The following is an 11,746-nucleotide window of genomic DNA, read 5'->3' on the forward strand; positions in this document are numbered from 1 at the left end:
TCTGCATCCAGAGGAGACTGGAATCGCTATCTCCCTTGTCCTTTGTTCCTTACAACAACAACAGCATCACAGCATTCTGTAGTTTATCTGTGTTTCTTCCTGCAGTCCCTCATCCTGGGATTTGTTGAGTATAGTGCTGACCTTGACCTCCACCTCTGAAAGTTTTATGTTCACAGTTTAAAGGCTACATTTAGTCTATTGAACTCATTTTAAATTGTGACTCCGTCATCTAACATTTCATCTACCCCTCCTAGTTTTGGAAGGAAAGTGACTTCTCTATCTTAATCGAAGCCCAAGATTAAAAAAAAAAAAATGTGTACAGTAAGGCCCAGAACAGAATATACAGCAGTTAATAACATTTACTGAGTGTTTACCATGTGCCATGCTCTGTTCTAAACACTTCCTGCAGGCACATGGGTTGCTCAGTCTATTAAGCGTCTGCTTTTGGCTCAGGTTGGGATAGAGGTACCCATCGGGCTCCCTGCTCAGTGGGGAGTCTGTTTTTCCCTCTGCCTGCTGCTCCCCCTGCTTGTGCTCTCTTTCCCTCTGTCCAATAAATAAATAAAACCTTTTTAAAAAATGAATAAATAAATACATAAACACTTCTCATGAATTAGCACATTGAATCCTCTTATCAGTCCTGATATATAGGTGTGATTAGTATCCCTACTTTCCTGATGAGGAAGCTGAGGCACAGAGAGGTTAAGTAACCTGCCAAGGCCCCTCAGCTAGTAAAAAATGGCAGAGGCAGGAGTTGAAGCCAGGCAGTCTGGCTTCAGAGCATGTGGTCTTACCCAGCGCTCTGCATTGTCCCTGCTAGAGGACATCAAGAGGCTTCCCTTCACTTTGACATCATTAAACCAAAGACCAATACTCTTTAGGAACAACTGAGTCAGCCAGCTAGAAGTCAGACATGTGTACTATCATTTAACCTATTTCCTTCCATCCATCCTTTCCATAAAAATATTAGAAGGAACTTGGTCAAATGCTTTCCTTGAGTCAAAACACACTCGTCTCTAGTACAGCATTCCCTTACTCTTCAAGGTCAATAAACCCATCAAAGAAAGTGATTTGTTTTGGAATGATTGGCTCTTAGAGGATCTCTGCTGGCACCAATGCTTGTCTGCCCTCCTTCTGGCCCTCTAAGTCATCCTGGCTCCCCTACGCCACTTACCCAGCTGCTCACGGTCATCACACAGGGCTATTCTGGCTTATTCTAGTCCAGTCCAGCCCAGTCTTGTTCCCAAACCCTCCCCTGCTTAGTCGAATTCCTTGGCATTCTAGCCCCATCACTGATCCTTTCTTTTCACACAGCGTATCTATGAGTGTGTTTTATGGAACACGCCTTCTACCAGTAATAGGTTGATGGGGTTTTTTGTTTGTTTTTAAGGAGTGGTTCTTGGGTTAAAAAAACTAAATTAGTTCATTTACCGTAAAGCTCTTAATATGCTAATGTGCCTTGTGAAGCTTTAATTAGAGTGATATTCTATGTAGTATGTCACATTAGTTGACCAGGGAATCTGTGCTGGGAACTCACACGCACATACACATACACACACACTAGCATAAGGATATAGAGGTATATTATATAATAGGGTATATTGGGGCATCAATTAACTATTTCCTTGTTTAAATGTTCACAAACGGACTGGTTTAGTTGTGAGTTCAAGCCCTACACTGGGTGCAGAACTTACTTAAAATAATAAAATAAATGCTCACAAATTTTTCATTTGTTATGGATTCTAGAATTCTATCAAGGATGCAGGGAAATCTAACCAGTTGGTCAGTGCCAGAATCCACATTTTCTGATTATGCTGAGTGAAATAAGTTAAGCAGAGAGAGTCCATTATCATATGGTTTCACTTACTTGTGGAGCATAAGGAATAACACAGGACATTAGGAGAAGGAAAGGAGAAGTGAATTGGGGGAAATTGGAGGGGGACATGAACCATGAGAGACTGTGGACTCTGAGAAACAAACTGAGGGTTTTGGGGGTTGGGGGTTAGGTGAGCCTGGTGGTGGGTATTGAGGAGGGCACGTATTGCACGGATCACTGGGTGTGGTGCATAAACAAAGAATCTTAGAACACTGAAAAAATAAAACATAAATAAATAAATAAACAGAATATTTATGTGTCTCCTTTTGAGTGAAGAGATTCTCTATACGTTTTCTTAAATCCCCTAGGATGAATGATCTCTAGGGTTAGAAATTGTAACTGAAAGTAACTACTTCTTAGCTCAATTTGCCCTTACCTTTGCTCCCCTTCATAGATTGATCATTTTTTTCTGGCTTTTATACCACCTTCAACCCTTTTTCAAGTTTTACATTCTCAAGGAAATACAGCTTTTTGACCACCTTATTTTAAATGCCAATACCTACCCAATACTCTCTAACTTGCTTTCCTTCATTATGTTTCTCAGCAGACCTCAATGCCTTCCAACACGACAGGCAATTTCTTTGCTTTCTCATTGGCTGTGTTTCTATGAGGAGGTACTGTTGTATCTCCAGCACCTATAATGATACCTATCATAGAGGAAGTTCCTAATACATACTGCTGAATGAATGGAGAAGGTAGAAGGAGCAATCATTCAAAACCTGTATCCACTGGGTGCCTTCCATTTGGCAGGCATTCCACTGAAATGGCTTAAATGCCACTTCCTCAGGGAAGGAATCCCATCACACTCTCTCACTTCTTTCTTTGCTTTGTTTTCATAGCCCTTACCACATTTTATAATTACATGTATTTGTGTGATTATTTCATTTCCCCTCCCTTATTGATGCATAAGAACAAATATCCAGTCTATTTTGTCACCCTTCTCGCAGTGCCTAGCCAAGAGTAGGCTCCCAATCATCCACACATTGAATTTCTAATTTCAATTTGAAGTTCCATTTGGTTCCTTTTTAGTTCTTTTCAGTCACTCTTTATAGTCCCTGTCCCTTTGTGTTTTTTTAAGATTTTTTTTAAAGGTATTATCTATTTTTTGTCAGAGAGAGCGAGCAAGCACAAGCAGGCAGAGAGGCAGGCAGAGGCAGAGGGAGAAGCAGGCTCCCTGTCAAGCAAGGAGCCCGATGTGGGACTTGATCCCAGGACCCTGGGATCATGATTTGAGCTGAAGGCAATTGCTTAACCAACCGAGCCACCCAGACATCCTCCTTTGTAACATTTTAAATGCCACCATTTTTCTTTAAGTTTATTGAACATAGTTTACATCCTATTTTTGACAATTTCAGTATCTTCAGGCTTTGACTTTCTGTTTCTGTTCTGCAGTTTATTGTGTCTTCTGATTCTAGCACGTGTGTGTGTGTGTGTGTGCGCACGCGTTTGTGAAATCATAGTCCTTGGAAATTTATCTATAGGAATTTTTGAGTCCCGAAATTTAAAAAATAGACCCACAGACAGGCTTTCCTTTAGTTCTTCCAGGGACCTGGTGGACCACGAATGCTGAGATCTCTTTAAAATGAGTATTCACCTTGGAGGTGGCTTTAAAATCTTAAAGTGGTTGTAAATTTTGGTCCTGGATACTCCAAGGTAAGCTTGTGGTTAGGAATTCTTGTAGAAGAACTTTGTCTTATTTTCCTCCACCCAAACTCAAAGCCAGGATATGCAAGTATTCCTACTATTTATCTCTATAGTGTGGGTCTTTTCACTAGTTTACCACTGAAGATGTTGTTTTTCACGGACGCCAGCTTTAAACAGGAGTCTTAGATCTGACTAACCTTCTACCTAACATAGGCTCTGTCATCTGTCTGGTAAAACACTAAGCTCTAGGGATCCTGAGCAAGTGTTGGCCAGAACTTTCTTGTCATTTCCAGACTTTAAATATTTCTCTTATCTTTCCATCAACTCAGCAAAGCACTTAAATAAATTGTCCAACATCTTTAGGTGTTCTTCTCATGGAGAGTTTCTCCAGTTCCTTTATGTAATGAAAAACTGAAGCCCTCTTCCTCTGAGTATTCATACTCTTGTGAAATTTTCTTTATCTAACTGTATTTTTCATTCACCCTTATATAAGGCAGGATCTCTATGTCTGAATGTCTGCAAACAACAGGGTGTATGTCCTTATAATAAAGGCAGGTTGATATTCATGGCTCATATTGCTATAATATCTAGTTCAGCTACTTCAGCTTCAGTAGCATTTTCCCTTATACTTACTGTTCCAGGCTCTAATATTTTGAGCAAATATGGCTAAAGAAAATCTCTAGTTTTGGGGCGCCTGAGTGGCTCAGTGGGTTAAGCCTCTGCCTTTGGCTCAGGTCATGATCTCAGGGTCCTGGGATCAAGCCCTGCATGGCATCGGACTCTCTGCTCAGTGGGGAGTCTGCTTCCCACTCACTCTCTGCCTGCCTCTCTGCCTACTTGTGATCTCTCTGTCAAATAAATAATAAATAAAAAATAAAATATTTTTAAAAAGAAAATCTCTAGTTTCTAGCATGTGTTATCAATATTGTTTTTCTCTCTGACATTGTTCTTTCACTGTTTTTCTCACCTACGTTACTCAGGAGAAGACCTGTTTGAATGCAATTCTCCCCCTGGTTTCTCCAACTCTTCCCTAATTCCTCCCTGTCCATTTTTGCCATTGCAACTCTTTTCCAGATGTTCAGAAGCTTTTCCCAGTACACTCACTGATATCATTTTCCTAATCGATGAGGCTGTATCTGTCTTTCTATGAAAGATGGCTAAGTGGCAGGAGAACAGTTTTCAGGAAACCTCGAAGTGCTTTACCCTGGGCCCTAAAAGAATATTTCCCTATTTTCTGGTTTGTGAAAACCCTCAGCCTCTAATCAATGAAGCAGATGTCAAGAACTCTGAAGTAGGTTTCCCATCCCCCCCAGGTATTCTGTCTCATGAGGTTAAACAAAACTTGAATGGGTCATGAAGAGAAACCTACACAGGATTTATTCCCACAATTTAGTTCTTTCTCTCTTATACTTAAGAGATTCTTTAGGCATCAGGTTTTCCATAATTTTTAGTTTAGTTTAGTTTCATTGGTTTTTGTCTTTTTTGCTGGTCCTGCAGGGGTGTTTATGTCATTGGGATAGTTTGAGAAGCTGTACTGGGAACCTCAAGCCATAAGCCATTTTCAACAAGAAGTTCCCTCCTTTGGTCTTGACCAGTTATATGAAAACATGATACTTACCCAAAATTCCTGTCTTCCACCTCTCTGATAAGTTGGTAAATATTTCCAGAGAAGGCTAGGACCCTGATAACTGGCTTTCCCAGTATGCTTAGGGATTCTACATATTGGGGCCAGACTTGAGAGTGGTGATGGCTTCATGCTGATCTCCTACAACAGTGCATACCAGTTGATGGGCGGGAAAATCAACTCAACTGTCCAAGCTAAGTCTATGGTCTCAGGAAAATAACTATATAGCACAATGTCCTCCTCCCACTGACTTCAGTCCCCAGCCCACTTCTCCCAACATGGAGCCCAGTGTTCTAAGCTTCCTTTGTACAAGGCTTAGGTTTCCTCCTCATGACAGTCCTTCCTCTTTCCCTATTGTCCAAGTCCTTGAATATCTTAGCAGTCTCTCACAACTGCAGAGGTCACTCATATAATTACTGGTTTATGAGGCAAGGTGAAAATAAAAAGAAACACTTGAAGATTGGGTATTGTGGCCCCTGGGTGGATCAGGATTCCTTTTGCTGTCAGAATTAAATCCAGCCAACTATTCCTCAACCTTCTGAGAAATCTAGGCAAATCAAGAATTTGTCATGTGCATTTCTCAATATTCTTGTTATTCAGTGAATGAGTATATTGCCCCTGGGACAGAGCCACTCCACCGTGTAGGTGGCATTGCAGGCATCCAAAAACCTCATACTGATTAATACTGTCTGCCAAGCATACACATGTTAAGAACCCTACTCGCATTATTAACAAATGAACTTCCACTCACTAACTGAATGACTATGGAAGCATCTGGGCTTGGGAATTCTCAAGATTGTACTGAATGACAGCACTATTAAATAATTTTGCAGTTCAGCAACCTTATTCAGGAATGGTGGATATGTGCCAGTTTTAAGAAAGACTTCAGTGTTGGGCTGAAGAGCTCTGTCGTTGGACCTGCTTATTCAGACTTACAGATGATACGGAGCCAGGAGGAGACACTCATAGGTGGGGTAACAGATTAAGATTCAGTGCACAGACAAGAGCAATGGCCCGAAACAAACAGAAGGGGGAGAGAGAGAAATTTTTGCCTAATGATAAAGTTATCTGCATTTAGGTTAAAATATTAATTGCTTACTGTACTAGTCTAATCCAGATAAGGACTAACTCGATGGCAATTTCTATGGATATGTCTTGAGGTTTTAATTTATTAGACACTGAATATTAAGTAATCAAGCAATCTTATTTTAAAAACAAAAACTATAATACTATCAGCCCAAATTCAGACCAAGGGAGATTTTAACCTTCTCTCCTTCACGACGTTAGAACCCTCCTGGGGTTGCACTCAGGTGAGACCTTTAGAGAACACTGGAAATTGTGGGCAACCTCGGAGAAGAGCAGCCTGGATTGTACAGGGTCTAGAAACTGTCACAGGAGAAACGATCAGATAAAACAAGTTACAGAGGCTGCAAAAGAGAAGTTTGCTGTCTTCAAGTATTTAAAGTTCTGTCAATCTTAATCTCACAAAACAAAACCCAAAAACTCACAAAACCCCGCTGAGGGTTGCAGCGGGGTGGGGAGTAAGGGAAGGGGGGTGGGGTTATGGACATTGGGGAAGGTATGTGCTATGGTGAGTGCTGTGAAGTGTGTATTTGTACCCCTGGGGCTAATAATACATTATATTTTAATTTAAAAATTATTAAAAAAAAAACCAACCAAACAACAACAAAAAAAGTTCTGTCACGTGAAAGAGGGAACAGACTGCTTGCTCTATTTCACAGAACTCAGGCCAATGAAACAAAGACCCAGGGAGCTCAACTTACTTCTACTTATGAAAGACTGTCTTGTCAACTTCAGCTCCACCACAATGGAATGGGCTACCTCATAATGTGCTGAGCACGTTGCCATTGGAATCGAAAAGAGTACGGATGACCCTCTGTCAGGCAGTTATCAAAACAATTTTGGGGGGTGGGGTGGAAATGGAAACTGGATCAAGTGGCCTCCAACCCTGAGGGGCTATGCTTTTAAAATTATTTCCCACTAAGATTTTAATGACTAATACGTATAATATGGTATCATATGATAAAAAACAATGATTAATGGCACCTCACCAGGCATTACCACAGTCATTAACACAGGGTTTGGAAGATAATATTTTTGTCTAGGGTAGGACAAGGAGGGTCTTCTTAACACTCTTTCACCTGGGCAACTTCAGTTTGTAGAAGACCTGCTTCAGTTTTCATGCCTATGTTCAGCATCTTTGTAAGATATTGGCGAGAAAAAGCCAAGACAGGGAGGAGGGGAGGAAACTGTATCCTATAAAGCTTAATCACATACTTGCACATACATTATTTTACTTAATCTTTGGGACAACCCAGGACAGTAGGAAGTTTTATGACCATTTTATAAGTGAGGAGACCGACACTTAAGGAAGGTAAGAGCCCAAGGTCACACATAGCAACAAAGATAGAGAAGACGACAAATGGGCTTTCTCAAACAATATCTTATGGCCTCCTGGATTCCTGAGATGGAAAGATCTATAGAGGTTCTCTGTTCCAAACACCCACCAGCTATATGGAATCCTCCTTAGCCTTGAAGATTAGTCATGTGCACTTGAACTGAAGGTCAACCTAGTAAGAGAACAGAGCTGACTTTAAAACCTAACAGCTCTAACAGCACTGTTCTCCCCAGTCCCCTCTGCCTAGTTTAGACCAGGCTCTTGCTACAGACACCCAGTGCAGGCTAGTGGGTACCTGGAGCTGGGGCCAGAGACCCCAGCCGGCCATCCCACGGTATCCTGGTTCTCACTACTGGCCTCTAGCCTGAAGGATCCCCAGGTCAAGTCTAATCCTTTCCAGTGTAGTCCCGGCACCCAGGGAGCTGTCTCTGTTCCAAACCACCCCACAGGCCTGCACCCCAGGGAGCAAGGCTCAGTGGGAAAGAATGTATTCCTAACATCCATATCCTTGATTCCATTTCTTTCTCTGAATTCCTTCATTGGGCTATGGATGCTTCCATGCTGCCTCAGAAGAGAGGCCCCACGATGCAAGTTTTTCCTGCCCCATAGCTCCCTTTTATTCCCACAGGCAGGTCTGGGTGCAGTCCAGCCTCAGAGCCAGTGCAAGCACCAGAAACTGGCGGCCTCTTGGTATGATTCATTGGTCTCTCATTTCCCAGCCAGTGACATATCTTGGCTCAAAAATGAATTTTAATCTTCATCAAATCTTTGAAGAGGAGCCCAGGAGATCTGAATGGCATGAGAAAGAAAAAAAGAGAGGATGAAGAGAGAGATATGTCTTGGTCTCAGGTACCCTTCAGAGCAGAGGGATCAAGAGCAGGTTGGGCTAGTGGTGCCTGGTGGCTCAGCTGGTTGCATGTCTGACTCTTGGTTTTGGCTCAGATCATGATCTCAGGTTCATGAGATCCAGCCCCACTTGGGCTCCACACTCAGCATGGAGTCTGCTTGAGATTCTCTCTCTCCTCTCTCTATGTCCCTCCTCCACTCCCCCCACCTCTCTAAAATAAATAAATAAATCTTTTAAAAAAAAAAAAAAAAGAGCAGATTGGCAGATTGGGCTAGTTCTCTGAATTCTAAACCAAGAAGCACCGTAATGTCTTGGATGACAGTGACAATGCAGTGTTCTTGTTCATTTCACACTGTGGAATGATCTGGAAAGAATACAGAATACTTATGTAAAGTATTGTCCCTGTCCACAGGAAGTCCATGCCTTCTGATAGAAGCTCCTTGGATCCTCCAGACCACAGTGGCACCTTCCACCATGATCCCATGGCACTTTGCCTATTCCTCTGCCCATTGAGTCTCACACTGTGAATGGATCACTGCTCATGTCCCTCGCTACAGTAGAAGCTCAGGGAGAACCAGATTTTCATCACCTTTACATCCACAAAACAGCTATCATAATGGTTGCCATGCAACAAATGCACAATAAATGTGAACTGAATGCAGTCTTATTGGGTAGATAAAAGCTATACAGGTACCAATGAAAAGTGCACATAAGGCAATGCAACTGTGGCCTACAGGGGGAGAACCCCAGGTGGTGACTCAGTCCATTTGGCTCTGATCCCAGCTCAGCAATTAACAGCTGTGTAAACTTGGACAGGTTGCTTCCTCTCTCTGGACCTTGCCAATCCAGGCACCTAAACTTCCATGTCTGTCAAATCAAAGTTGATAAAGGATTTTTGGAGACTCTTCCAAAAAGAGGTTCAGAGTGTGAGGGATTCCTCAGGGTCACAAAGGTAAACACAGTTCCTTCTGGTAGCTCCACTCTGAGCCGTAACCTTTGGAGGTAAGGTGTCCTCTCAAGATTATGTCTTCTGGTTCCTTTGCCACCAGGAACTGAAGGGCCTCAGGTGGAAGAAATCTCTTGGCAGAGATCTGCCTCTATGGGCATCTCTCCATAACACACCTCTTTCCTTTCCTAAGAAAGGTAAGGTAAGGTAAGAAAAGGAGAGGAGAGGAGAGGAGAGGAGAGGAGAGGGGAGGGGAGGGGTGGGAGGGGAGGGGAGGGGAGTTAAGTTTCCTGGCCTCTAAATCCCAAATAATCTTTTTCTACCATTTTGAAAATTAAAATCTGCCCATCCCAAGTTTGGAAGCACTTAAGATTCTATAATCACATCTGCAATTGTACTTATCCCCTGGTACATCATTCATCTGCCTCTGGGATGATGGCTCATTGGGCCATGCTGTGTGTTCTCTTACCAGCAATTCACCTCTCTGAGACCTCGGGGTCTGCTGTAACTGATTATTCTACATTTTTCCTACATAGAAAAAGGGAGGAAATGAACAAATGAACAAAAATGGAAAATGAGTTGTTCTGGATTCTTTCAACCATTTATTAACATTTCACCAGCTGTCCCAAGAAGTGGGCCTGCAACCCCTTTGATCTCTCTTTTGTTCTGATCAGACTGTTAAAAGCAGTTTTTTTGTTCTTGTTCTCAACACTACTTGAGAACTTCTTCTCCTTTGGCAATTTCAGAAATCTGACGCTCTTCTTACAGGTCCCTGCAGTCAACCTTAAAATAAAAGAGTCAGTTACTCTATCAGCAAATTGAGTTTCTTCAGGAAGAGCAGAGGATTTGCAATTTGGGACAAGCAAAGTAGGGTGAATCTTAGCAAGTTTGAAGAGACAAAGGGAGAGTCACCTTCATTAGGCTTTAGGAGGAACTCAGGGAGGGTTGTTTTAAATAGAAGTTCATTGTGGAAGAACAAGAGTTCAAGGTTGAGGTGCTTTCTCATTAACCGCAAGCGGTGGTTAGAGCGTTGTTGCTAGGCAGGGAGGGATCTCTTACAAGCAGGAGGTGAGATTCCTACATGAGAAATGTCCTCGCTTGTCAAGATAATTGTGGTCTTCCTTCCTGTAGTGGTTCCACAGGCTGCCATGAGTGGGACCTGCATGACATTGGACCCTGACTCCATTTGAAAGGAGGTTCCTGGGGTGCCTGGGTGGCTCAGTGGGTTAAAGCCTCTGCCTTCGGCTCAGGTCATGATCCCCGGGGTCGTGGGCTCGAGCCCCCCCATCAGGGAATCTCTGCTCAGCAGGGAGCCTGCTTCCTCCCCTCTCTCTGCCTGCCTCTCTGCCTACTTGTGATCTCTGTCTGTCAAATTAATAAATAAAATCTTTAAAAAAAAAAAAAAAAGAAAAGAAAAGAAAGGAGGTTCCTCAGTGCTAACCTCAGATTCCTCACATCCTCCCATGTCTCCAGGATGTCCTCTTGGAAAGCTGAACTCAAGGAGAGCTCCGAAGGCAACTACATTATCTTCAAGGTAGTTTCCCTTTTTCTTCCTCAGCAGATTCCTTTGCAGTTGAATAGTCCCAAATCTATTTCCGAGACTTTTTATGACTTTTAAACCTGCTTATGCTTTTCAAAGACTGGAAATGACACATCTGATTTCCTATGGCATTAGTTTAATGAAATCTAGGGAAGGTACCAGGGTTGCCATCCTTGGCTACTTCTATCTAGGACAATTTCCCCCCAATTTTTCTGTCATTTCATTATCTTCAAATTCTGTTGTTTCTTATTGCTCACCTTTGAGTCCAGAGACTGCAGGGACTCTCCCAAATTCAAGAGTTGCAGTCTTCAGAGAGAGGTAGGGACACAGAACTGAAGTTGGGGGACAAAGGGGTTCTCGCTCGATCCCAAAATGGTTTACTTCGCCAATGAAAGTCCAGAGCAGCTATCTTGATCTCGAAACTGTAACATTTGTTAATTCCAGAGGTTAGTTAATACATTCATTTCCATTAGATTGTTTTGGGTACTTTTCCACACTTTTCCTCAAAATAAAATAATACATTTTAAAAGATGAAGTCCAGAATAACAGCTCCCCTCACTGCTTCTTCCATGGACAAAGAGAGCAATGTATGAAGTATTACCAGAATTAATCTGGTGTTCTGCTTCTTCTGTAGACATTTCAGCTTCACCTTTTAGGGTGGCCTCTTACCCCCGTTATCTATACATAGCTCCAAAGGCACTGCTTTTATCCCACCTCTATCTCCCCCGGCTGTGACCTCTCCCTCATTCACACTATAGCACTCATTTTCATCCCTGTTTTCCTTCTCAGAACACCTTCCCTTCTGACCTCTACCTTGCTTTATTTCTCCCAACTTGCCTGGGAGTCCAGA

The 11,746-nt window shown here is 42.4% G+C and overlaps 1 long non-coding RNA gene across 1 annotated transcript; it reads right to left on the bottom strand.

Moving 5' to 3' along the window:
• Positions 1-9,941: 9,941 nt before the first annotated feature.
• Positions 9,942-11,346, bottom strand: LOC123392549. The gene is made up of 2 exons (XR_006607302.1): positions 11,154-11,346; positions 9,942-10,139 (listed from the first exon to the last, which is right to left on the bottom strand). It is a non-coding gene; the product is annotated as an uncharacterized LOC123392549 (long non-coding RNA).
• Between the last annotated feature and the right edge of the window lie 400 nt (positions 11,347-11,746).

This window comes from Mustela putorius, unplaced genomic scaffold (genome assembly GCF_011764305.1).
Source record: "Mustela putorius furo isolate JIRA1106 unplaced genomic scaffold, ASM1176430v1.1 tig00000585_pilon_pilon_pilon, whole genome shotgun sequence".
NCBI lineage: Eukaryota > Metazoa > Chordata > Mammalia > Carnivora > Mustelidae > Mustela > Mustela putorius.